Below are 26,879 nucleotides of genomic sequence, written 5' to 3' on the forward strand. Positions count from 1 at the left end.
AATCAAAGGACTACATCATTTGGGGCCCTCTCAGTTTTGCTGTGGGGTCCTGCTGATTGAGCATAATTAAGCATGTTCTATTATAATTGTCAAATTACTTACATTGTGGAAAATTGTCAAAGATATGCCCTAGTGACAAATGGTAGACATGAATGGAATAAGGGGATGTGTGGTATGACTAGCTTGGTCAGAATGTCATCTTCATGCTGTGTCTAGGGTTTCAAAACTGTGATCAGAAACTGTACCGTCCAAGACAAGCATTCATGCAGGAACACTGACAACTAGACTACAGGGGGAATCCTTAGGAGGTCACTTTCTGCAGAATGCAGCCTCATCCACTGGCACACTTCAGGCAGGGAGAAACAGGTACCTCAAAAGAGGGTGGGCAAATGTAAGCAAACTTGGGGATCTTTTGAAATACTCAAAAAGGGAAACTTTGTAAAAGGCTGAATTTCTTGCTAAATTGGCATGTCAGCATTAGCCAATTTATTCTGGCTATTTAATACTGATAGGACCTTATTAGGTAGTCAGATATGTTGTATTTTGTATAAAACTGTATTTTGTATTTGTCATTTTATGCTAGAGTCTTTGTCTTTATTCATCTACCATTCTCACTGTTTGAAAGCCAGAATTTTTAAAGCATTTAAGAATGCTAACTCTGGAACTTGACATCTTAAATTCTAATCTTGACTCAGTCTCTTAAAAAAAGGTGTGACATGAGGGGTGACTGGGTGACTCGTTCAGTTAAGCGTCTGTCTGACTTTGGCTGAGGTCATGGTCTCACGGTTCATGGGTTCGAGCCCCATGTCAGGCTCTATGCTGACAGCTTGGAGCCTGGAGCCTGCTTCAGATTCTGTGTCTCCCTACTCTCTGCTACTCCCTTACTCTCAGTCTCTCAAAAATAAAACATTTAAAAAATTTGAAGAAAAGGTGTGCCTTGAGGTTTCCTAAACTGACTATAAAATAAGAAGCATAACAGTACCTGACAAATAGGGACGTTGTTAGGTTCAACTGAAGTATTTTAGATAATGCATTTTGTATTTATCCTGATACATAGCAAATTACTAGTTATTAGGTATTATTTATTTTGTTTTTATATTCCCTGAAATGGATGGTATAATGTTTGGTATATGATAGGTATTTAATAAGCATTTCTTTGAGAAGAACTATAATCTAGAAATCATTAATCTGTTTGAGATTTATGTATGACTTTCTAGGTGTAGGAAAGGGGTGTATTCTGAAAGGAGAATCTTTTTAAACACAGGTATTTTTTATTCTAACAGAATTTTTCTAGAAATATTTGAAACAGCATGATAGAGGAGCATATATTAGAAAATTCTTAGATTTGTAGCCAAAAACCACACAGCAGCTTCAAAATGTTCTGCAAACTTACTGCCCTACACGTTTGGAACTAAGCTGACCAGCAGGCTGAGACAATATATTTTTATGTACTTCCAATATAGGCCTACTGGCATCTCTTGCACCTTAAGTAGATTTTTTTTTCCTCTTAGTCTTTGATAGTTTGGAGGGAAAAGAAAATAACTTCACAGTGCCATTTTATAGTTTTATTGCTTAGGTATTTCATTCGACTTCTTCAGGCTCAGCTTCCAAAGATTCATTCATCTAAATCAGCCTTAGGCTTCACTTATCTCCAATCCCCCCAAATCATGTTCAGACCGATGGCATAAAGCAGTGATCTCACTTTAAATTTACTTAACCTTCCATTTCAGAAGTTACAATGTGATTTTTTTTATTCTGCTCAAGCAATCACAAATTTTAAGTTTCTTTGAGTTTGTTCCTCAGTGGAAGCCTTCAGGATGCACTTAGAAAAATCCATTATGAACAAGAGTGGCAAGCAAACAGGACTCATTTCCTCCACGTTCATATGTTGATATCCTGGGGCTTACCCAACTTGCTGAGCTGTTCATGACATTCAAATTTTCAGAGTTACTCATCACCTGGAATGTAGCTTCCATTCTCTTCTAGCTTCTATTTTCTCTTTTAAATGGGTCTATACGTAACTCTCATGAATTATTATCAACTCATACATCGGTTCTAATTCCTCTATTTCTTAGACATCTCTCAATCTGAATTTAGCTGATTAATCAATGAGTTAAATTGCTTTAAATAATTTTATCCTTGAATGCTTAAATTTTATGAAAACGTAAACACTACATGAAGCATTTAAGAAGGATATATATATATATGCCAGAAAAATATTTCTGTACAGTGCAATATGAGTTTTTATTTTTCTTTGTGTGTAACAGAAAAAGATACTAAGTTATTCAAGTGCCAAAAAAGGTCAAATTATGTGACTCACAATAGTTTCTAACCTAACTCTAAATTCTTTAAGACAAGGAAGTAATGAAAATGTGTCCTCCCAAACATTATGAACAAGGTTAAAAATACTTTGTGAAAAGAATTCTTTTGTACAGATGAGATGTACAGATGATGTATATATATATGTATATGTGTGTGTGTATATATATATATATATATATTGTTGCTTATCATCTCTACTATTTAAAAAAATTTGAGGGGAAGCATCTGAAATGTGAGGTTTTGCCTTTGTCGACATTAAACCAAAAAATTCTCCTGTTCTACACTTCTTCAGATTAAGAAGCCAGAAATTTGTATATGTCTCCCTATGTATTCTTGCTATTGAGGAGAAGAACAAGGTTTAATATCTATTGGAAGACTTCCAGTGGAAAAAAAAAACTTTAAAGTTGTTTTACAGCCAAAAAAGAATGGTAATTAATTGCACAAATTCATAACCAAGAATCAAGAGATGATGATAATCTTAAGAGATAGAATAGAACTAATATGATACCATATGTCAACTATACTTCAACTCAAAAATGTTTAGCAAGAAATAGAATGGAAATCCAAGGACTGTGCCGACTGCCGTGGAATAAAACTAGTGGTAAAAAGCAGTTGGAAGCTCAACCAGCCATGATGACATGAACTAGAGAAGGAAGAAATAAGCTTTTCCATGGCAACTTTTCCATTCTTTACCATTATTGTTGTTCCCTTAAGAGATTGCTTTCCTGGGAACTGCTACTGAAAAAGCAATGTACTAGAGTAGAGTAGTAGTGGCTCAGATCTGAGTCCTAACTGCCACATTCTGGTCATGTTGTGCCCAAGTTATTCATTTGCAAAGTTATATAACTGCACACTCTAATCTACATTAGTAAATTGTTATAGCAATCAAATGATATGTAATATATGCAGATTCCTTAAATTACAAATTCCTATAAACAAAGGACTAATTCTTATTCTGCATACAGGTTTTCCCAATATTTAATCTTAGTAATTTTCAACTTTTTAAGTTCAGGCAAATAATTAAGCATTAATCAAATATACTAGGGCATTGTGACTTGTTTGTAAACGCTTTTATCATGATCCCCATACATAGTTAGGTTCCCTACTGGGCTTGGCTCTGTTATTTGTTTTGGCAAATGTGACATGAGTGGACATGACAAAAGCAGAGTCTTTAAATATTCTTTTACATTTGGTCTTGCCCTCTTCATCTGCCATCGCCATGAAAAGAGCCTGCCCAGCTAACCCAGATAGTGTGCTAACCTCTGAAGAAATAGGGGCATGTGCAGCAGACCTCAACCTAATCTGAGGCCAGGAGCCAGGCTCAAATGAAACCAGCCTAAATCAGCTGAATGTCAAACAATTCGCAGATGTTTAACAGAAAAAGAAATTATGCTTGTTAAAAGCCACAGAGTGGGATGGCCTGTTAAGCAAAATTATGGTGAGTATAGTTTATTCAGAGTTGCCATGTCAATATACAGAAAATCCAAATGAGGTGCACTCTTAGAGATTTTTAAAAATTATTGAACATCTAAATTTCTACAGGCAGAAAAGAAACTCAAAAAACTTCTTTATGCCAAGAAAAGCATATTTTTCAATGCTGTCTTCAGTATAGACCACAAAAGGTGATAAAAGAGGAGGAATCTTGGTGGAGCTAAGAGCCATGGAGAACAATGGATTCAGGAACCAGTCTCCCCAAAATATAAAAAGGGCCTAATTAAGAACATTCCCTATCTCCAGGTAGAAGGCTTTAGCAACATTTGCTCAGCAAAATTTCAAAATCCTTACAGACCAGCTAATGTTATTTGTTACCCATTGTTCCCCTTCTGAATGTGAGCACACCCTTGTTTTTCTATTTCATAATAGAGGTATTGTCTTTTAATTCATAGGTCCCTGGATCAAGAAGAGATATGTGAAATTCTTGAATCATATGGTGGTCTTATTTTTAATTTTTTGAGAAACCTATATACTGTTTTCCATAGAGGTTGTACCAATTTACATTCCCACCAACAGTACATAAGGGTTATCTTTTTCCACATCCTCACCAACACTCATTTTTTGCTTTTTTGATAACAGCCAATTTGCCAGGTGTGAGGTGATATTTTATTTTCATTTTTATTTGCATTTCTCTGATGAATAGTGATGTTGAGCATCACATGCCTGTCGGTCATCTGTAATTCTGCTTTGGAAAAATGTCTATTCAAGCCTTCTGCTCATTTATTAATCAGGTTGGGTTTTTTTTTAATATTGTACAAGATATTTGTATATTTTGTATATTAACCCATTGTCAAATGTATAAGTTGCAAATATCTTCTCCTATTCAATAGGATGCCTTTTTAAAATTATTTATTTAGAGAGAGACAGAGACAGTGTGAGTGGGAGAAGGGCAGAGAGAGAAGGGAAGAGAGTGAATCCCAAACAGGCTTCGTGCTGTCGGCACAAAGATGTACACAGGGCTCGATCCCATGAACCGCAAGATCATGACCTGAGTTGAAATCAAGAATCAGACGCTTAACCAAATGAGCCACCCAGATGCCTTTAGGTTGTTTTTTATTTGCTATTCCACTTCTAGGTATTTATCTGAAGAAAATGAAAACCATGTGAAGAGATATATGCACCCCTATGTTCACTGCAGCATTATTTATAATAGCCAAGATACGGAATCAATCTAAGTCGTCACTGATAAATGAATGGGTAAATATGGAAATGGTGTGTGTACAGACACACCCACTCACACACACTCACATGCACGCACACACACACAGTGGAATATTACTTGGCCATAAAAATGAATGAAATCTTGCCATTTGTGACAATATGCATGGACCTGGAGAATATTATGTTAGGAGAAGTAAGTCAAAGAAAGAGAAATATAACATTATTTTACTTATATGTGGAATCTAAAAAAATAAAACAAATGAACAAACACAACAAAACAGAGACAGACCCATAGGTACAGGAAACAAACTGTTGTTGGTTACCAGTGTGGGAGGGGTTGGTGGACAGGCCAAACAGGTGAGGGAAATTAAGGTAAAAACTTCCAGTTGCAAAATAATTGAATCATGGAGGTGTAACGTATAGCTTAGGGATTACAGTCAATAATATTTCAGCAATTTTGTATGGTGACAGATGACAACTAGTCTTATTGTGGGTATCATTTCATAAAGTCTAAAGATATCAAATCATGATGATATACACTTAAGACTAACAGGATATTGTTTGTCAATTATACATCTATTAATAAAAAAAAAAGGAGATACATGGAAGAGGCCTTAACCTTACTTTTGACTGGAGCCAAGCTCAATCAACTCCAGTCTAGAACAGATGAATCCCCCAGTCACACCTCATTTGCATGAGTGAGATATAAATATTATAACCCACTGAGTTTTGGGTTAGTTTGTTTTACAGTAGTATTTTTTTAAAACACTTTTACGAAGCATTTAAAATTTTTTAAATGTTTATTTATTTTTGAGAGAGAGAGAGAGAAAGAGAGAGAGAGAGAGAGAGTGAATGAGCTGGGGAGGGGCAGAGAGAGGAAGACACAGAATCTGAAGCAGGCTCCAGGCTCTGAGCTGTCTGCACAGAGCCCGACATGGGGCTCGAACCCATGAACCATGGGATCATGACTTGAGCCGAAATCGGACACTTAACCAACTGAGCCACCTGGGTGCCTATACGGTAGTATTTTTTTAATATTGCAAATGTGTCATTATTTTTTTCCAGCTAGTTAACGTATGGTGGAATATTAGATTCGGGCATACAATTAAGTGATTCAACACTTCCACGTAACACCCAGTGCTTTACAGTTGTACTAACAAAATGACTGATAGAAGCATCACTGCTAGACTAAAATTTTGTAAACATGAAGGAATCTGAGTAATTTCAATTGTTAGCCCATATAGTAAGTTAAAAATTTGTCCACGGTGGACATGTTCTGGTGTGAAGATTTACCTAAGTTTTAAGTCAAAAGAGTGGGGCATATATCAGAAATAGAGTACGTTTTTGTTTTAGGCTTTTTAAATACTGTCACCTTTCCTTACCATTATGATTTCTTAGTCTTTCTAATAGAAAAATGTACTTTTCAGTGACAAAAATGTCGTGTTTTTTGATAAGATAAAGGACAATATTATGAACTGTATGAAAAAACAGACATCATAGAGCCATGATTGCTGTGGTAAATGTTTTCTTAGAACAATTCAAAACAATATTAATTGAAGCTCCTACATAATAAGCAATATCAATTTCATGGAGTTAATGGGCTGAAATAAAACAGACATTATATTTATTAAGCTAACTCAGATGCATTTCAGCAATCTAGGCACAAACATGATTTTAGAAATGAAGAGATATTTCAAAAAGCTTAAAAATAAATTTAAGAAAAAGATCAAAATATTTCTGCAGAATATATAATCAATATAAGCAAATATTAAAAATACTTGTGGACTTTCCTAAAATCTAGCTATTATTTGTAATTTGTCTTGACATTAACACTGTAACTCTGAAGCAAAATATTAGAAGCTGATGTTTTACTTAAATTAAGCAAAATATGTAAGTTTAATAGACTTTGTAACTTTTTAATAGCAAAGATAGGATAATAATCTAAGATAAGAAATAGAATCTAATACATTTTTCTGTGGAAACTATGACATTATAAACATTTCCATTTGTCATACTTATTTACCTTTTAAACGTTAGTATAAAATAAAAGCAATGTACTAAACATGTTCTCTAAACTTTATAAACAGATGCCCCTTTGCTAATATGGGAACAAACTAACTTCTGCCTAGCTAATTTCTGATTTTTAATCAAGTTGCAAATTCTGTATTGATATATAGATAAAATACCCCCTCCCCCAAACCTGATAGTTTTGCATTTGGGAATACATGTTGAACATTGGCAAATGAATATAAAATTAGTTTGAACCAGGGGTGCGTGGGTGGCTCAGTCGGTTAAACGTCCGACTTCGGCTCAGGTCATGATCTTGCGCTCTGTGCTGACAGCTCAGAGCCTGGAGCCTGCTTCAGATTCGGTGTCTCCCTCTCTCTCTATCCTTCCCTTGCTCATGCTGTCTCTCTCTCTCAAAAATAAATAAAACAAAAAAAATTTTTAAAGTTAGTTGAACCATACAGCCTTATTACTTTGATAGCTTTATCAAGCATCTTCTGAAATTTGATAGCACTCTATCAAAATTATAAGTAAAAAATTAATATTAATAATAATAATGTACATGATCATTATGCATGGACAGTCAATTTGGGATAATACTGCTGTATAAAAGTTGGCACAAAAATTGACTATCTGACAAGTATCCAAAAATCTTATTTTAACAATCATCAAAAAAGATAGTCAAAAAGAGTTTAATTTTGGGGGCACGTGGGTAACTCAGTTGGTTAAGCATCTGACTTTGGCTCAGGTCATGATCTCGCAGTTCATGAGTTCGAACCCAATGTCGGGCTCTGTGCTGACAGCTCAGTGACTGGAGCCTGTTTGGGAGATTCTGTGTCTCCCTCTCTCTCTGCACCTCCCCCACTCATGATCTGTCTCTCTCTCTGTGCCTGCCTCTCTCTCTCTCTCAAAAAAAAAGAGTTTAATTAAAAAAATCCATCAGCTTAAAAAAGAACAATTTTAATAGAAGTTTATAACAATATTAATGAGTTTAAGACATTGCATTCCTTTTGCCCAAATATTGTCTAATTATTTGAATATAAGCGTATACATGACTTTTGCATCATTTAATTCTTCAAAGGCTCATCTAAAATCAATCATGTGGTTGGACTTAGTAAATTTTCAATGGTAATAATTATGTCTAAATTCCTGGAGCTGAACTTTAACCCCTTTGGAGGGATGTAAATGGATGCTGTCTCTATGTAAGACCTGTCCACACATGAAAAGCAGGAGAGGCTTTAAAATGCCACTTGAAATGAGAGGTATTGTAACGGGGCTTGATCTATATAGTGCCATTGAAATGAAGTTTGTTTAACTAAATCATTAGTTGCGGAAAAACTGAACAAAACTGGGTAAAAATTGTCACATAGTGATAAATACAATATATTTTTATTCTATCTTCCAATAAGAAGAGTTGTTTGGTTTTTGTAAAGACAAAGCCATTATTCACTTTGTTGGTTGTTTCCTAATATATGTAACTAAACAGCTACTGAGAAAACTTGAAATATTAGTATCTGTTCCATTTTTTCCTGCTTTTCCAGATTTGTGAACTTCCCTCTTACTTAGGAAAAAAAATCAAGTTGCTGTAAGAAAAATTAAGATTGTCATAAAAAAGTTCAGCTTTTATCCTAGACCACAGACAGTAATTCCATAGACTTAAATCACAGACAATAATCTTAGTAGACAAAACTTTCATATTTAAGACAGGGGCTTGCTTAGATAAAAGGCACTTGACAATCAAAAGCCTCATATTTGAAAAACCTCGAGTTTATGCTACTTCAAAGACTAGTTAATATTTAGGAAGAGCTTGGAGGAGAGTTCCTGAGCTGGGAAGGAGGCAAGCCATTGTTGCAACAAGACTAAAGAGGAATGCAGGAGCTGGTAATGAATGAATGCAATTGGGTGAAGGAGGGATGGGGTAGGAGGTTAGGTGCAGTAAGACTACAGAGCACTATTGCTTACATCACCAGAAAGCTGCACAAACATGAACTGGTGCTTATAGACTCTATGTTATCATGATGAGTGGTGACATTCACTGTTTTTATCAATGTTGAGAGCTGTCCATGACAGATGGATATCCCGTTTCATCCGCATATATAAACAAATCTCTTTGAGAAACAAGTCATAGAGTAAGGCTTCCAAAACAGAGGGTGGGATCCTGAACATCCGAACTAGGCATGGTGGCAAGTGCTATTTAGAAGGGACTGTTTAGAAGGGAAACCATTTCTAAACTTCCCAGCCCTCATATTTGAATGAATCCAAAGCAGTGGGTAAAATTTACTACCACTCCAATTGTAGTTACATGGTTTATGTGCTACCATACAAGTGAATGATTCATGTGGTAATCAGGCAATATACAGGACATAGTGGACTCATCTCTGGTAGACTGTACTCAGATGGAATCATGATTATTGAAAGAAGAGTAGGAATTTTCTGGTCCTGAGCCAGAATATTAGTTTGGGTGGGTATACATAACGGAAAAAAATAATGATAATGAAAGCATTAACATACTAGAAAATATAACTTGTCACTATGGATGAATTGAGGGATCGATGATGAGAACTTGTAGGAAGACTAATGGAGAAATGGGGAATTTCTACATCATAAAGGTGACCGCAACATGCTAAGTCTATTAGATTTGATTCTACAGGTCAAGGAATGCCACTGAGGAAGTTTAAAGAGGTGAGTGAAATGGTAAGATTTGAATTTTAGAAAGATCCCAAGATTTTTAATTTGTAACTGCCTCTTATAATTTTAATTTATAACTGCTTTTAATTTATAACTGCCTAAGTGATAGTAGGTGAGAAATAGTTAAATAGGAACAAAAACTCAGCTACTCTAGCCAGGTATCAACAGTTTTTGGTTTTGCAGAAAATATATGGTGGTGTTCACTTTTCAGCCTGAAGGAATTATATATTTCATCTTGGACCACAATCAGAAAATAAACTATTCCTATCCAAGGATTTTAAAAATTCCTTCAGATGGTACAGCACATGAAAAATGCTTTCTGTTCTGGTGAACTAGTGAATACAGAACATGTATAAATAACACCAAGTTCTTACAATAGAAAAAAAAAAACATTTATGAGCCACAAAGAGGTAAATATCAGGAATAGTTGCCTCTGAGCAGAGGAAGAATAACAAAGAACTAGAATGTCCTCAAAGAAGAGTCAATAGAACATACTTGAAAAATATAAGAAATGAGGAATCAAGACTGTATCTTAAACAAACAAACAAACAAACAAACAAAAACCCCTCAGCTTTTAGTTACATTAGATCAAGAATTTTCAGTTGCTCCTTAGTGAGGGTTAACATGAAGGTCAAAGAAACCTTGACTGGAAGGTATTCCCTCATCATATTCCTATGTAAGTCCAGATTAAGCTTTCTTCTCTTTAATGGAGGTTTTATTAGTCTCAACAAATCCTTTATTGTCTTTTACAAATCTCTTAGTTAAACATGCCATCCAAATATCGTCCTAAATAGATAAAACTGGACTGGATGGTTCTCTTCTGAATTTTTCTTTACTTTTCAAACTTTTTAAAATTCTAGTTAACATGCACTGCAATATTGGTTTCAGGAATAGAATTCAGTGATTCGTTACTTAAATGTAATACCCAGGGCTCATTATAACAAGTGTCCTCCCTAATACCCATCACCCATCTAGGCCATCCCCCCAGCCTCCGTTTGTTCTCTATCTTTATTTCTTTTTAATTTTTTTTAATGTTTATTTATTTTTGAGACAGAGAGAGACAGAGCATGAATGGGGAGGGTCAGAGAGAGGGAGACACAGAATCTGAAACAGGCTCCAGGGAGGGTCAGAGAGAGGGAGACACAGAATCTGAAACAGGTTCCAGGCTCTGAGCTGTCAGCACAGAGCCCGATGCGGGACTTGAGCTCACTGACCGTGAGATCATGACCTGGGGCTCGAACTCACGGACCGTGAGATTGTGACCTGAGCCAAAGTCAGCTGCTTAACCCACTGAGCCACCATGTGCCCCTGTTCTCTATCTTTAAAAGTCTCTTATGGGGGTGCCTGGGTGGCTCAGTCCGTCAAATCTCCGACTTCAGCTCAGGTCATGATCTCACAGTCTGTGAGTTCAAGCCGTGAGTCTGTGCTGAGCTGTCAGCACAGAGCCTGGAGCCTACTTCGGATTCTGTGTCTCCCTCTCTCTCTGCCCCTCCCTTGCTCATGCTCTGTCTCCCTCTGTCTCAAAATTAAATAAAAACATTAAAAAACTATAAAAGTTTCTTATGGTTTGTTTACCTTTCTCTTTTGTCCCCCCTTCCATATGTTCATCTGCTTTTTTTTCTAAAATTCCACATACAAGTGAAATTATATATTTGTTTTTCTCTGACTGACTTATTTTGCTTAGCATAATACACTCTAGCTCCAACCATGTTGGTATAAATGGCAAGACTTCATTATTTCTGGTGACTGAATAATATCCCATGGTGTGTGTGTATACACCACATCTTCTTTATCCATTCATCAGTTGATTGATATTTGGACTCTCCCAATAGCTTGGCTATTGCTGATAATGCTGCTATGAACGTTGGAGGGCATGTTCTCCTTTGAGTCTGTATTTTTGTATCCTTTGGGTAAATACCTAGCAGTGCAATTACTGGAGTGTAGGGCAGTTCTATTTGTAACTTCTTGAGGAACCTCCACACTCTTCTACAGAGGGGCTGCATCCATTTGCATTCCCACTAACAGTTCAAGAGTGTTCCCCTTTCTCCACATCCTTGCCAACACCTGTTGGTTCTTGTGTTGTTAACTTAGCCATTCTGACAGATGTGAGGTGGTAGCTCCTTATGGTTTTGATTTGTATTTTCCTCATGATGAATGATATTGAGCATCTTTTATGTGTTAGCCATCTGGATGCCTTCTTCGGAAAAGTGTCTAAGCATGTCTTCTGCCCATTTCCTAACTAGATTATTTGTTTTTTGGGTTTGGGGTTTCATAAGTTCTTTATAGATTTTGGATACTACCCCTTAATGAGATGTATCATTTGCAAATATCTTCTCCCGTTCTATAGGCTGACTTTTAGTTTTGCTGATCATTTCCTTTGCTGTGCAGAGCTTTTAATTTTGATCAGGTCCCAATAGTTCATTATTGCTTTGCTTTCCCTTGCCTCTGGTGACATGACTGGAAAGAATTTGCTACTGCTGAGGTCAAAGACATTGCTGCCTATATTCTCCTCTGAGATTTTGATGATTTCTGGTCTCACATTTAGGACTTTCACCCATTTTGAATTTATTTTTGTGTATGGTGTAAGAAAGTGGTCCAGTTTCATTCTTCTACATGTTGCTGTCCTGTTTGCTCAACACCATTTGTTGAAGAGAGTGTCTTTTTCCATTGGATATTCTGTTCTGCTTTGTTGAAAATGAGTTGACCATATACCTGTGGGTCCATTTCTGGGTTTTCTCTTCTGTTCCATTGATCTATGTGTTTGTTTTTAGGCCAGTACCATACTGTCTTGATGACTACAGGTTTGTAATATAGCTTGAAATCTGGAACTGTTACACGTTTAGTTTTATCTTTTTCAGGATTTCTTTGGCTATCTGGGGTCTTTTGTGGTTCCATATGAATTTTAGGATTGTTTGTTCTGACTCTGTGAAAAATGCTGGTGGTAATTTGATGGGAATTACATGAAATGTGTAGAGTGCTTTGGGTAGTATAAACATTTAACAATGTTTTTCTCTTCCAATCCATGAGCATGGAATGCTTTTCCATTTCTTTGTGTCTTCTTCAATTTTGTCTATCAGTGTTCTATAGTTTTCAGAGTACAGATCTTTAACCTTTTGGTTAGTTTTATTCCCAGGAATCTATTTCTTTTTTGGTGCAATTGCAAATTGGATTAATTCCTTGATTTTTTTTCTGCTGTATTATTATTGGTATATAGAAATATGACCAATTTCTGTACATTGATTTCATATCCTCTTTGCTGAATTTGCATATTAGTCGTAACAATTTTTTGATAGAGTCAAATTTTCTGCATAAAGTATCACGTCGTCTGCAAATAGTGAAATTGTGGCTCCTTCCTGTCAATTGCGATGTCTTTTTTTTTGTTGTTGTTGTTTAATTGCTGAGGTTAAGACTTCCAGTGCTATATTAAATAACAATGGTGAGAGAGGACATCCTTGTCTTGTTCCTGACTATAGGGGAAAGGCTCTCTGTTTTTCCCCACTGAGAATGGTATTAGCTGTGGGTTTTTCATATATGGTCTTGATGGCGTTGAGGTATGTTCCATCTACCCCTACTTTGTTGAGGGTTTCTATCAAGAATGGATGTTGTATTTTCTCAAATGCTTTTTATGAATCTGTTGAGAGGATCATATAGCTCTTACCCATCCTTTTATGAATGTGGTATATCACATTGATTGATTTGTGAACATGGAACCAGTCCTGCAGCCCAGAGATAAAACACACTTGATCATGGTGAATGATACTTTTAATGTACTGTTGAATTTGATATGGTAGTATCTTGTTGAGAATTTTTGCATCCATATTTATCAGGGATATTGGGCCGCAATTCTCCTTTTTAGTGGGGTTTTGTCCGGTTTTGGAATCAAGGTAATGCTGGCCTCATACAATGAGTTGGGAGGTTTCCCTTCTGTTTCTATTTTTGGGAATAGTTTAAGAAGAAGAGGCATTAACTCTTCTTTAAATGTATAGTACAATTCCCCTGGAAAACCATCTGGCCTTTAGACTTTTGTTTGTATGGATATTTTTGATTACTGTTTCAATTCCTTTGCTCGTTTTATGGGTCTCTTCAAATTTTCAATATTCCTGTTTCAGTTTTGGTAGTTTGTATATTTCTAGGAATTAATCCATTGCTTCCAGGTTGCCCACTGTGTTGGCATATAACTTACCATAATCTTCTCTTATAATTGATTATATCTCTATAGTGTTGGTTGTCATCTGTCCCATTTCCTTCATGATTTTATTTATTTGGGTCCTTTCTCTTTTCTTTTTGATAATTCTGGCTAGGGGTTATCAATTTTGTTATACTTCTATACTAATTTTATCTGGTTATGGGTACTATTTGTGACTGTTCTCTTAAACTCCTCACTCAATTGCAAATGGTATTGGTGTAGGAAAGGGATACATAAGAATAAAAGTACGATTATTTCATGGGGCACCCTGGTGGCTCAGTCCTTTAAGCGTCAGACTTCAGCTGAGGTCATGATTTCATGGTTCATGAGTGTGAGCCCCGCGTTGGGCTCTGTGCTAACAGTTCAGAGCCTGGAGCTTGCTTCAGATTCTGTGTCTCTCCGCCTCCCTCTCTCTCTCTGCCCCTCTTCCTCCTCCTCTTCCTTCTCCTTCTCCTCTTCCTCCTCCTCCTCCTTCATCCTCCTCCTCCTCTCTCTCTCTCAAAAATAAAAACTTAAAAATATTTTAAAAATTATAAAAAATAAGTAAGATGATTTTATTTATGCATTCAACAAATACTTAATTTGTGCCCACTGTATACCAGGTTCAGTCTAAAAGATTGTCCTGGAGTTTATGAGCAAATGAAGACTGGGTCCTGTGTAAGAGTTGGCATTTGCCAAAAAGAGTGGGTGGGAACATTAAGCATATAAAATGGAATCTTATGTGAGAATAAGATGTAGCGCTTGAATAGAAAATGCTGAAGTACACTGGCTTCTTAGAAACTAAAATTCAAAGATTTTGATGGCATAACAAGATATAGCCTTTTACATTTTCTTTAATGAATATATCCTCCTTGCAGACAAAGGATAAATATAACGGTACATGCAATCAGGTTTTGAAATGTGAATATTTCCCAGCTGTCAGTATGCTGTGATACATTTTTAGAGTAATCTTGAATATTTCTTTGAACCAAAGTAACTACACTTAGTCAATCAATAAAAAAATGTTTCAATGCCTCTCTATAATGACATCATGAAAGAAGCCCAATTTTCTGAACTAATGAAATAGCATACTTAGGGGTTGCCCAAATTCTTAACTTTTCTTTCACTATACTTCTTAAGTTTTTATTTAAATTCTAGTTAACATACAGTGCAATGTTAGTTTCAGGTGTACAATATAGTGATTCAACACTTCCATACAACACCCGGTGCTCACCAACAAAAAGCGTACTCCTTAATCCCCTTCACCTATTTAACCCATTCTCCCACCCACCTCCCCTCTGGTAACCATCAGTTTGTTCTCTACAGTTAAGAGTCTGTTTCTTTGCTTGTCTTTCTTTCTTTCTTTCTTTCTTTCTTTCTTTCTTTCTTTCTCTTTGCTCATTTGTTTTGTTTGTTAAATTCTATGTATGAGTGAGATCATATGGTATTTGTCTTTCTCTGACTGACTTAAATTGCTTAGCATAATACTCTCTAGCTCCATCCATGTCACTGCAAACAGCAAGATTTCACCCTGTTTTATGGCTCAGTAATATTCTATTGTGTATATATACACACACACACACACCACATCTTCTGTTTCCATAATTTGGCTATTGTAGATGTTGCTACTATAAACATTGGAGTACATGTATTCTTTCAAACTAGTATTTTTGTATTCTTTGGGTCAATACCTAGTACTATGATTAGTGGATTGTAGGGGTAAATCTACTTTTAACATTTTGAGAAACCTCCATACTGTTTTCCACAGCGGTTGCACCAGTTTACATTCCCATCAACAGTGCAAGAGGGTTCCCTTTCTCTACATCCTCACCAACACCTGTTGTTTGTTGTGTTGTTGATTTTAGTCATTCTAATAGGTGTGATGTTATATCTCTTTGGAGTTTTGATTTGTATGTCCCTGATGATGAGTGATGAGTGTCTTTTCATGTGTCTGTTGGCCATCTGTATGTTTTCCTTGGAAAAAGTATCTATTCATGTTTCTGCCATTTTTATCTGGATTGTTTTTTGGGTGTTGAGTTTTATAAGTTCTTTATATATTTTGGATACTAATGCTTTATCAGATATGTCATTTGCAAATAGCTTCTCCTATTCCATAGGTTGCCTTTTAGTTTATTTGATTGTTTCCTTTGCTATATAGAAGCTCTTTATTTTGATGAAGTCCCAATTGTTTATTTATTTTTTTTTTGTTTTTGTCTTTGTGTTTTTGTTTTTTGCTTTTGTCTCCCTTGCTTTAGGAGACGTATCTAGAAAGAAGTTGCTGTGGCTGATGTGTCTTCCTCTATGATTTTTATGGTTTTGGGCCTCACATTTAGGTTTTTAATCCATTTTGAATTTATTTTTGTGTGTGTTGTAAGAAAGTGGTCCAGTTTCATTCTTCTGCATGTTGCAAACACCATTTGTTGAAGAGACTATCTTTTTCCCATTGGATATTCTTACTTGCTTTGTTGAAGATTGCTTGACCATAGAGTTGTGGGTTCATTTATGGGTTTTCTATTCTGTTTCACAGACTTAGGTGTCTATTTTTGTGCTAGTACCATACTGTTTTGAACACTACAGGTTTGTAACATAACTTGAAGTGCAGAATTGTGATGCCTCCCACTTTGCTTTTCTTTTTCAAGTTTGCTTTGGCTATTTGGGATCTTTTGTGGTTCCATAAAAATTTTAAGATTATTTGCTCTAGGGGCACCTGGGTGGCTCAGTTGGTTAAACATCTGACTCTTGGTTTAGGCTCAGGTCACAATCTTGTGGTTTTGTGAGTTTGAGCCCCACATCAGGCTCTGTGCTGGTGGCATGGAGCCTGCTTGGGATTCTTTCTATCCCCTCCCTCATTGGCACTGTCTCTCTCTTAAATAAAATAGAATAACTTAAAAAAATAGTTTGCTTTAGCTCTGTGAAAAAATCCTGGTGGTATTTTGATATGGATTGTATTCAATGTAGAGATTGCTTTGGGTAGTGTAGACATTTTGACAATGTTTGTTCTTCTAATCCATGAGCCTGGAATGTTTTTCCATTTCTTTGTGTCATCTTCAATTTCTTTCATCAGCATTTTATAGTTTTCAGAGTACAAGTCTTTCACCTCTTTGATTAGGATTATTCCTAAGTATCTTATGGTTTCTGTCCAGTTGTAAATGGGGATGATTCCTTAATTTCTCTTTCTGCTGCTTCATTAATGGTGTATAGAAATGCAACAGAAAAAAAACATATAATCCAGTGAAGAAATGGGCAAAAGACACGAATAGACACTTCTCCAAAGAAGACATCTAGATGGCTAAGTGACACATGAAAAAAAGTTCAGCATCACTCATCATCAGGGAAATACAAATCAATACCACAGTGAGATACCACCTCACAGGTATGAGAATGGCTAACATGGACAACTCAGGCAACAAAAGATGTTGGTGAGGGTGTGGAGAAAGAGGATCTCTTTTGCATTGTTGTTGGCAATGCAAGCTGGTGCGGTCACTGTGGAAAACAGTATGGAGGTTCCTCAAAAAATTAAAACTAGAACTACCCTATGACTTAGCAATTGCATTACTAGGTATTTATCCAAGGGATACAGATGTGCTGTTTTGAAGGGGCACATGCACCCCAATGTTTATAGTAGCACTATCGACAATAGTCAAAGTATAGAAGGAGCTCAAATGTCCATCGATAGATGAATGGATAAAGAAGATGTGGTAGACACACACACACACACACACACACACACACACACAGTGTAGTATAACTCGGCAAATGAAAAGAATGAAATCTTGTCATTTGCAACTACATGGATGGAACAGGAGGGTATTAAGCTAAGCAAAATTAGTCAGAGAAAGACAAGTATCATATGTCCTTACTCATATGAGGAATTTAAGATACAAAACAGATGAACATAAGGGAAGGGAAGCAAAAATAATAAAAAAATACAGGGAGGGGGACAAAACATAAGAGACTCTTAAATATAGAGAACAAACAGAAGGTTGCTGGAGAGGTTGTAGGAGGGGGGGATGGGCCAAATGGGTAAGGGGTATTAAAGAATCTACTCCTGAAATCATTGTTACACTATATGCTAACTAACTTGGATATAAATGAAAAACAAAAACAAAACAAAAACTTATAAAGATATTTATATAAAGGATATAAAGGATATTTTGGGAGTAAGTGGGAAGTAGGGATTGGATATTATATATTTACTGAATCAATGTTAATAAATTCATTGAGTGTGATAAAAAAACATTTTATGAATTTTTTTGCTATTTAAATTCCAATTGAGCTTCTTTTTGAGTATTCTATGTTAAGATTCAAGTCTTAAGGAGTAAACATTTTGGCCTTTAATTATTTTCTGTTTGCAAAGTGCTCCAAATGCCCTTAACAAAAAATTTTAAGTTGCTGGAAAAAAAAAGGAAAAGAAAATACAGTAGCTAAATGGTAACACAGATTTGATGGAAATGCAATGAAAAAAGAAATTAACATTCAGGCTATCTATGATATGTTAATGTCAGGAATCATGGAAGCCTTAGTTCTACAATTAGGGTGGTTTAAATTATAAGCAAATGTATCATACACAATGACCTTTATATTTTTCAGCCACTTCCATTTTTGTCCCTTGAAAGGAGTTAAAGGCGAACTCATGTTTTTTATTATGAATTTCACTCAATATAGCTGGATATCAATATAATTAACTCATTTATTTTCTAATAATCTAGAAATCACTGATCTTTAAAAACTTGGACCAAAATGAGAATGCCATAATTCTCTAATTTTTTGTTCATATTATGTGAAGACATATTGGTTATATTTTCAGTAGTGAAAAATGAGAATCAATAAACAAGTTTAAGGGTAATTTTCTTTCTTCTTCCCCCAACATCATCATTTATGAGATGGTTTTGAGAATACCTGGCCCTTGGAATTATCATCATTGTTAATTATTAGATTTTATTAGTATATTGATCAATCTTTTCAACTGTTTTTCAGTTTCATTGTTTCTGGTGAGTTATGGATTAAGTGCAAAGACTACCATCAACACACACACACACAGATAGCAATGTAGTTAGCTAAGGCAACCATCTATTCTGGAATTAAGGAAGACATACAGAGCAGGAGCTAAACAGTATCTCATTGCAGCTTCTTCTGGCCCCTAGAATCCCTAAAGAAGACATTTCATTGTGTGGTATAATGTCCACCAAGGGGTATGCCATACATAAAGTAGCTATTTCTTACTGTCTCATTCAGAAATAAATGAAGAAAATAACCATGATATGAAATATTAACAGACTTTGGGGACCTGGGACCTTTCTGTTCTCCAGCCAAACTTATCAACAGCAAGCCCACATTCCCTAGGAAGCAGGAAGGCAGCAGAATGTCCAGATGTGCAATCATATTGTCCAGTGAAATATTAGGCAATATTGTCCAGAAGATTCCAAATAATGTATCTATAGGATTCCAATATTCCAGAGATAAGATTTCTACCCACTTATGGGCAATGATATAATGATTTAATGGCATATTTCCCTCTTGAATATTAGAGAGATATAAGAACATGAAAATTTGGGAAAATACTGCATTTTATAGGAACAGAAAAATATTGATTCAGATATCAGAATTACTCTTTTTATCATGCAGTAGTTTCAGTGAAAGAAGACATTACATGAAATAACAGAAATGCAGATGAAGAAACTTGAGAATAATTTCGTATAAATAAGCCTCATTTGTGGTTCCCACTTTGAATAATTTCCTAAGTGAAAGTAGTAAGATTTTATTTATTTGTTTGTTTAAAGTGTTTATTTACTTATTTTGAGAAAGAAATATTATGAGTGGGGCAGGGGCAGCAAAAGAGCGAGAGAACGAGAGCGAAAGCGAGAGAATTCCAGACAGGCTCCATGCTGTCAGCACAGAGCCCAATTCATGGTTCAATATCACAAACTGTGAGATCATGACCTGAGCCAAAATCAAGAGCTGGACGCTTAACTGACTGCACCACTCAGGTGTCCCATAAATTAGTAAGACTTAAATAATATCTATCTTTAAAACATATATTGTGGTTGGTTTTAAAAATATGTTCAAAATTTTTGACATTTCTCTCTTCAAGAGATGGAGCAGAATTCCCTTCTTCTACAGTATGGCTTACTAACTGTTCTAATGACAAGAAAACTTCACAAATTGAAATGGCAATTTCAATGTTTAGGTTTTTTTTTAAGACTTCCATTTTAAGTTCTCTCTCTCTCCTTCTCTTCTTTCTTTCATTTGCTCTCTCTCTCGATTTCTGATTACCTGCTCTGGATGAAGCAAGCTGCTATTTATGAGAAACACTATGGACAGGCACCGTGGCAAAGAACTGAGGTTTCCTGCCAACTGTCCATGACAAAATGAGACCTGCCAGCAACTACAGAAGGGAGCTATGAAGTGGATTCCCCAGCTGCCTTTGAGCCTTGAGATGGCTATAGCCTGCCCAACAACTTGACTACATGCACATAAAAGACTATTAGCCAGGGGCGCCTGGGTGACTCAGTCATTTGTGTCTGACTTTGGCTCAGGTCATGATCTCACAGTTCGTGGGTTTGAGCCCCACATCAGGCTCTGTGTTGACAGCTTGGAGCCTGGAGCCTGCTTTGGATTCTGTGTCTCCCTCTCTCTCTGCCCCTACGCCACTGGTGCTCTGTTTCTATCTCTCAAAAATAAATAAATGTTACATTTTTTTTAAGTAAAAAATTTAAAAAGAGAGAGGGAGATACAGAATCCAAAGCAGGCTGTAGGCTCCGAGCTGTTGGCACAGAGGTCGACATGGGGCTTGAACCCACGAACTGTGAGATCATGACCTGAGCCGAAGTTGGACATTTAACCAACTGAGCCACCTAGGCACCCCATATTGGTACATATTGGTGCAACAACAGTAAGTAACATGTGTATATGTATACATGGCAGGGGAAGAGGGAAAAAGAGAGGAGGGGAGAGACAGAAAGAGAAAGAAACACAGAGGGAAAGAAAGAAAGGAATTTTGGCAAATAAAATTTTTATATTGATGAATAGAAAGAAATATTTTAGACAGGGAAAATTCTAAAAATACAATATGTAATAAAACTTATGCATGTTTTAATCTAGTTGATCAGAGACCATTGTGGAAACAAATAGTGTGGCTATAACATAAACATCCCTAAAGACAAACTCACAATTACATAATAAAGTGGTTCCATATGGTTACCAATGAAAGATGTTTCATAGCTGAAATATCCAGATGGAAAAGGTGAAATTAACATAATTATAATACTTCCAGTATTAGAAAGCAAACAGTTCAATCTTCTCATTTTTTGTAAGTTAGGTGAAGAGATTACTGAGCATTCATGGTTTCCCCTCTACATAATTCACTGTGGTTTTTTTTTAATTTTTTTTTAACGTTTATTTATTTTTGAGACAGAGAGAGACAGAGCATGAACAGGGGAGGGTCAGAGAGAGGGAGACACAGAATCTGAAACAGGCTCCAGGCTCTGAGGTGTCAGCACAGAGCCCGACGCGGGGCTCGAACTCACGGACGGTGAGATCATGACCTGAGCCGAAGTCGGCCGCTTAACCGACTGAGCCACCCAGGTGCCCCTGTTTTGTTTTGTTTTTAAGAGAAGTTATGTATTTTCTTTTTTAAAAAACATTTTTAATTTATTTTTTGAGAGCAAGTGAGGCAGAGCAGGAGCAGGGGAGGGGCAGAGAGAGGGAGACACAGAATCTGAAACAGGCTCCAGGCTCTGAGCTGCCAGCATAGAGCCTGACGCAAGGCTTGAACTCAAAGACTGTGAGGTCATGACCTGAGCCGAAGGTGGACGCTTAACCAACCCAGTCACCCAAGTGCCCCTAAGTAATTCACTGTTTAAGCTTGGAGCAGATAACTCTTTTTAGACTATTTTTAGACTGATCTGTGAATAAAGACCAAGAACATTTCCATATTAAAGAAAATACTTACAAATACCTTGGATGTAAAATATACCCCAAACAATTGCCATTTAGAGTGTGTGTGTGTGTATAATTTATATTTGTAGAGAAATAAAGAGTGCATGATTTGGGGAGAGGTGCAGAGAAAGAGAGAGAGAGAATTGTTTCTTTTAAAAAAATTTTTTTTAATGCTTACTCAGTTTTGAGAGAGAGAGAGAGAGAGAGAGAGCATGAGCAGGGGAGGGGCAGAGAGAGAGAGGGAGACACAGAATCCAAAGTAGGCTCCAGGCTCTGAGCAGTCAGCACAGAGCCCGATGTAGGGCTCAAGTCCACGAATCATGAGATCATGACCTGAGCCAAAGTCGGATGCTCAACCGACTGAGCTACCCAGGCACCTGGAGAGAGAGAGAGAGAGAGAGAGAGAGAGAGAGAGAGAGAGAGAGAGAATCTTAAGCAGGGTCCACACTCAGTGTGGAGCCCAATGCAGGGCTTGATCCCATGACCATGGGATCATGACCTGAGCTGAAATAAGTCAGACATTCAACTGACTGAGCCACCCAGGCTCCCCTAGTATTTTATATTTTTAAAAATCTATCTATAATTTATCTATCTATCTATCTATCTATGTATTTATTTATTTTGAGAGAGAGAGAGAGAGAGAGAGAGAGAATTCCAAGCAGGCTCCACACTGTCAGCCCAGAGCTTGACATGGGGCTTGAACTCATGAACAGTGAAATCATGACCTGAGCCAAAATCAAGAGTCAGATGCTTAACCCTAGTATTTTATGTTTTTAACAAAGCTAGATTTAGATCATAATATAAATGCCATCATTGTGTGTAGGTGGAGTAAGAATCATCTGAAACATTAATTTTATCAGAGTAAGTTTGATTATATAGTAAAGGTGTAAATTTCAGCAAAATTATGATGGGAAAACAAACATAAAAAGGCCAAATTATTGTCATCTTCTTACTGTTTAATGTTTCTAAAGCTCTATGTATGCTTTCTCTACCTTGCAGCTCAACCTTAAAAAGACCTCTTGTTACCAAATTTAGGAACTCCCTCACAGTTTTCTACTGATGTACAGAGAGACAAAAGCTCAGGGATATGATTATACTTGAATTTATGTTGTTAGTCTGAATGATTGAGGACTTCAATTTGCTTGTTAAAAAAATCATAATCCTGGAAACCTTTGTGGCCTGCTAATATATGTATATATAGCAAATAATCTTATTTTTTAAAATTTTTGACAGAGAGAGAGACAGAGAGACAGAGAGAGAGAGAGAGAGAGAGAGAGAGAAGAGCACAAATGAGGGAGGGGAAGAGAGAAAGGGAGACAGAGCATCCAAAGCAGGTTCTGCACTGTGAGCAGAGAGCCCAACACAGGGCTTGAATCCACTAACTGTGAGATCACGACCTGAGCTGAAGTCAGACACTTAACTGACTGAGCCACACAGGCACCTGCAAGTAATTTTCTTTGGTTAAAGCATTCACACTGCTATTGGAGATAAAGACGAGTAATACAATCTACAGATATAAGTTTTAATATTGTCATAATAATGCATCCCATTGCACAGTAGAAATTCTGTTTTATTAAGAAAATTTTTGGCTCCTTCAAGGACCTTGACATTGTGTAAAGCTTTTCTCTTCTTTAAAGTCTATGCGATGACTTTCTAACATGATACATGAAATAAACTCATAATGGATTAAAGACCTAAAAGTTAGACCTGAAACCATGAAAATCCTAACAGAGAACATAGGCAGCAATTTCTGTGACATTGGCCATGGCAACATTTTTCTAGATATGTCTCCCAAGGCAAAGGAAACAAAAGCAAAAATAAGCTATTGAAACTATATCAAAATAAAAGCTTTTGCATGGCAAAGGAAACAATCAACAAAACAAAAAGACAACCTGTTGAATAGGAGAAGGTATTTGTAAATTATATGTCTGATGAGGGATTAATATCCAAAAAAATATAAAGAACTTACACAATACCCAAAAAACAAATAATCTAAAAAAATGAGCAGAGGACCTCAATAGACATTTTTCCAAAGAAAACAGAGTGGACCAAAAGACACATGAAAAGATGCTCAACATCACTAATCATCAGGGATTAACCATCAAAACAACAGTGATATATTATCTCATACCTGTTACAATGGCTAAAATCAAAAAGATAAACAACAAGTGTCGGTGAGGATATGAAGAAAAAGGAACTCTTCTGCACTGTTGGTGGGAATATAAGTTGGTATAGCCAATGTGTATAACAGTATGGAGGTTCTTCAAAAAATTAAAAATATAAATACTATATGATCCAATAATTCCACTACTGGATGTTTACCCAAAGAAAGCAAAATGCTAATTTGAAAAGATATATGCATCCCTATGTTTATTGCAATACTATTTACAATACCCAATTTATGGGAGCATCCTAAGTGTCCATTGATAGATTAGTGGATAAAGAAGATGTGGAATGGACACACACACACACACACACACACACGAATATTATGCAGCCATAAAAAGGATGAACTCTTGACATTTGAAAACATGAGTGGACCTAGAGGGTATTATGCTAACTAAAGTAAGTCAGACTGAGAAAGACAAATATCATATGATTTCAAGTGTGCAATCTAAAAAACAAAACAAATGAATAAACAAACCAAAAATAGAATCTGACATATAAATACTAAAAACATACTACGGACTTCCAAAGAGAAGTGTTGGGGGGATGAGCAAAATTGGTGAAGACAATTGGGAGGTATAGCCTTCCAGTTATAGAATAAGTAGGTGAAGGGAATAAAAAGTACAGCATAGGGAATATAGTCAATGGTATTGTGATAGTGTTGTATGGTGACAAATTATAGCTACACTTGTGGTGAGCCTAACATAGAAAGATGTTGAATCACTAAATTTTACAGCTAAAACTAACACTGTGTGTCAACTATACTCAAATAAAAAAGGTTAAAACAAACTACAATTTATGAAATTATAATTTATATATTAAATATATCAAAGTCTATGTAAAAAAAGTCTATGTGATGATTAAATTATAAGGTTTTAGAAGACTGAATACACATTAATATATCCTATCACTTCCTAAGTTATTCCAAATTTGTATAAATATGTAATTAAGGAGTTAACAGGTAATCCTTATTTGAAATTCTACAAAGAGAAACCTGACTTTTTAAAATGTTTATTTATTTTGTGAGAGAGAGAGAACACCAACAGAGGAAGGGCAGAGAGAGGGAGAGAAAGAGAATCCCAAGCAGGCTCCACATCGTTAGTGCAGAGCCCAGTGCAGGGCTCAAACTCACCAACAATGAGATCATGACCTAAGCCTAAATCAAGAGTCAGATGCTTAACTGACTAAGCCACCCAGGCACCTCAAAACCTAATTTTCTGTCACGATAGCTATTGTTACCATTGACTAATACTCTCTATTTGGCAAATCACAATTTTGATGGACACTAAATATTCCAAAATAGATTCTACAGCCTATCATGTCATTATGAATTTATCACATTTCTATTAATAAACTAGAATCCCTAATAAAAAGTACATGAATTATGTTTGTTAATGACAGTGAAACATGGAACCAGTATTACTGACTACAGAGCATTACAATAGAGACTTAGCAAGTTTAGAACAAAGAGAATTTTAGCAATGTATGCAGCTATATATTAAGATTTTCCTCTATGGTAGAGTCTAATTTTTTATTGTAAGACAATAATTTACATTATCAAGTATGTAGAAATTTTTGAATTTGAGCAATTCTCTCAAGAATTTTTTTCACTTTCTATTCCTTCTTTCATAGTTAATTTCCTTGAATTCTGCTTTCATCCTCTAGGTGGCTTTTAATTACTTTCCCTCTTATCACTAGGACTACAGGTATATAACAAAAGATATTTGTGCCTCTCTCCTAGAGGATGAGATGGGTCGCCTGGGTGGATTAGTCAGTTAAGCGTCCTACTTCAGCTCAGGTCATGATCTCACGGTTCATCAATCAAGGCCCACATTGGGCGCTGCGCTGACAGCTCAGAGCCTGGGGCCAGGATCCTGTAGCCTGCTTCAGATTCTGTGTCTCCTCTCTCTGCTCCTCCCCCTCTCATGCTCTGTCTTTCTCTGTCTCTCAAAAATAAATAAACATTAAAAAAATTTTTAAAAATGAAGGATGAGAAAATCTTACCAAACTCAGACTCACATACTCTAATACCCCTTCCATTTCCAACTTAGTGTGTTAGTTTGGTTTCTTTATATCGGCTTTGATTATTCCTAGTTTTATCTCTGATACTACTTGTTTGTACATTCATTCATACATTTAGTCAGGGTCCATTATTATTTTTTATTTAATTGGCATTTATTGATTCCTAGGATGTATCAGATAAAGTACAAACCAAGAAGACCAACATCAGTGAACAGGGCAGGAACAATCATTACCTACACGGCACTTGAGTCAGAAAGAGTCATTTTCCAAAAACAGTTATTTAATTTAAATGGTAATTTAAATTTCCTATGAAGGAAAACAGCAGAAAAAACTAAGACTGCAACGCTGGGATAATAAATCAAGGTCTACAGGGAAGAAAAATCTTCACTATAAAAACAATATTTAGGCAAATACAATTTTAAGTAGTAGGAATTAACCATAGGAAGGAAGTAAAAAAAGGTAAGAAATCCAGGCAAAGGAAGTAACACATTAGAAAGACTTAGCAGGCACAAACCTGTTGGAGAAACTGAAAATTGGTAAAGTGTTTGCAGCATTTTGAGAAAGGGAGAAAAAAGAAAGAGATGAGGTTGAGAAACTGGGAAATAGTCAGATCATGTAGTGATTTGTAGGCCATATAATGGAATTTCGACTTTAAGTGCATTTAGCTGATGAAAAGCTAGAACAGTGCAAAATTAGGTTGTTGGTAAACTTGAGATTTCTTTCATTGTTCGCTTTAAAGTTGTGACCTCAGGAAATTGAAATTCTAATGATGATGTTAGACATACAACTCGCTAAATGGCTCTCAAGATCCAACTTGACTCAGTTGTTTTGGTACTCATTTTTTACTGAACAAGGTCAGGTGTTTAGTCAATAAGCTTCAAGCAACATTGGTTATAGCAAGGTTAATATAAATATT

Source organism: Panthera tigris, chromosome X (genome assembly GCF_018350195.1).
Source record: "Panthera tigris isolate Pti1 chromosome X, P.tigris_Pti1_mat1.1, whole genome shotgun sequence".
Lineage (NCBI taxonomy): Eukaryota > Metazoa > Chordata > Mammalia > Carnivora > Felidae > Panthera > Panthera tigris.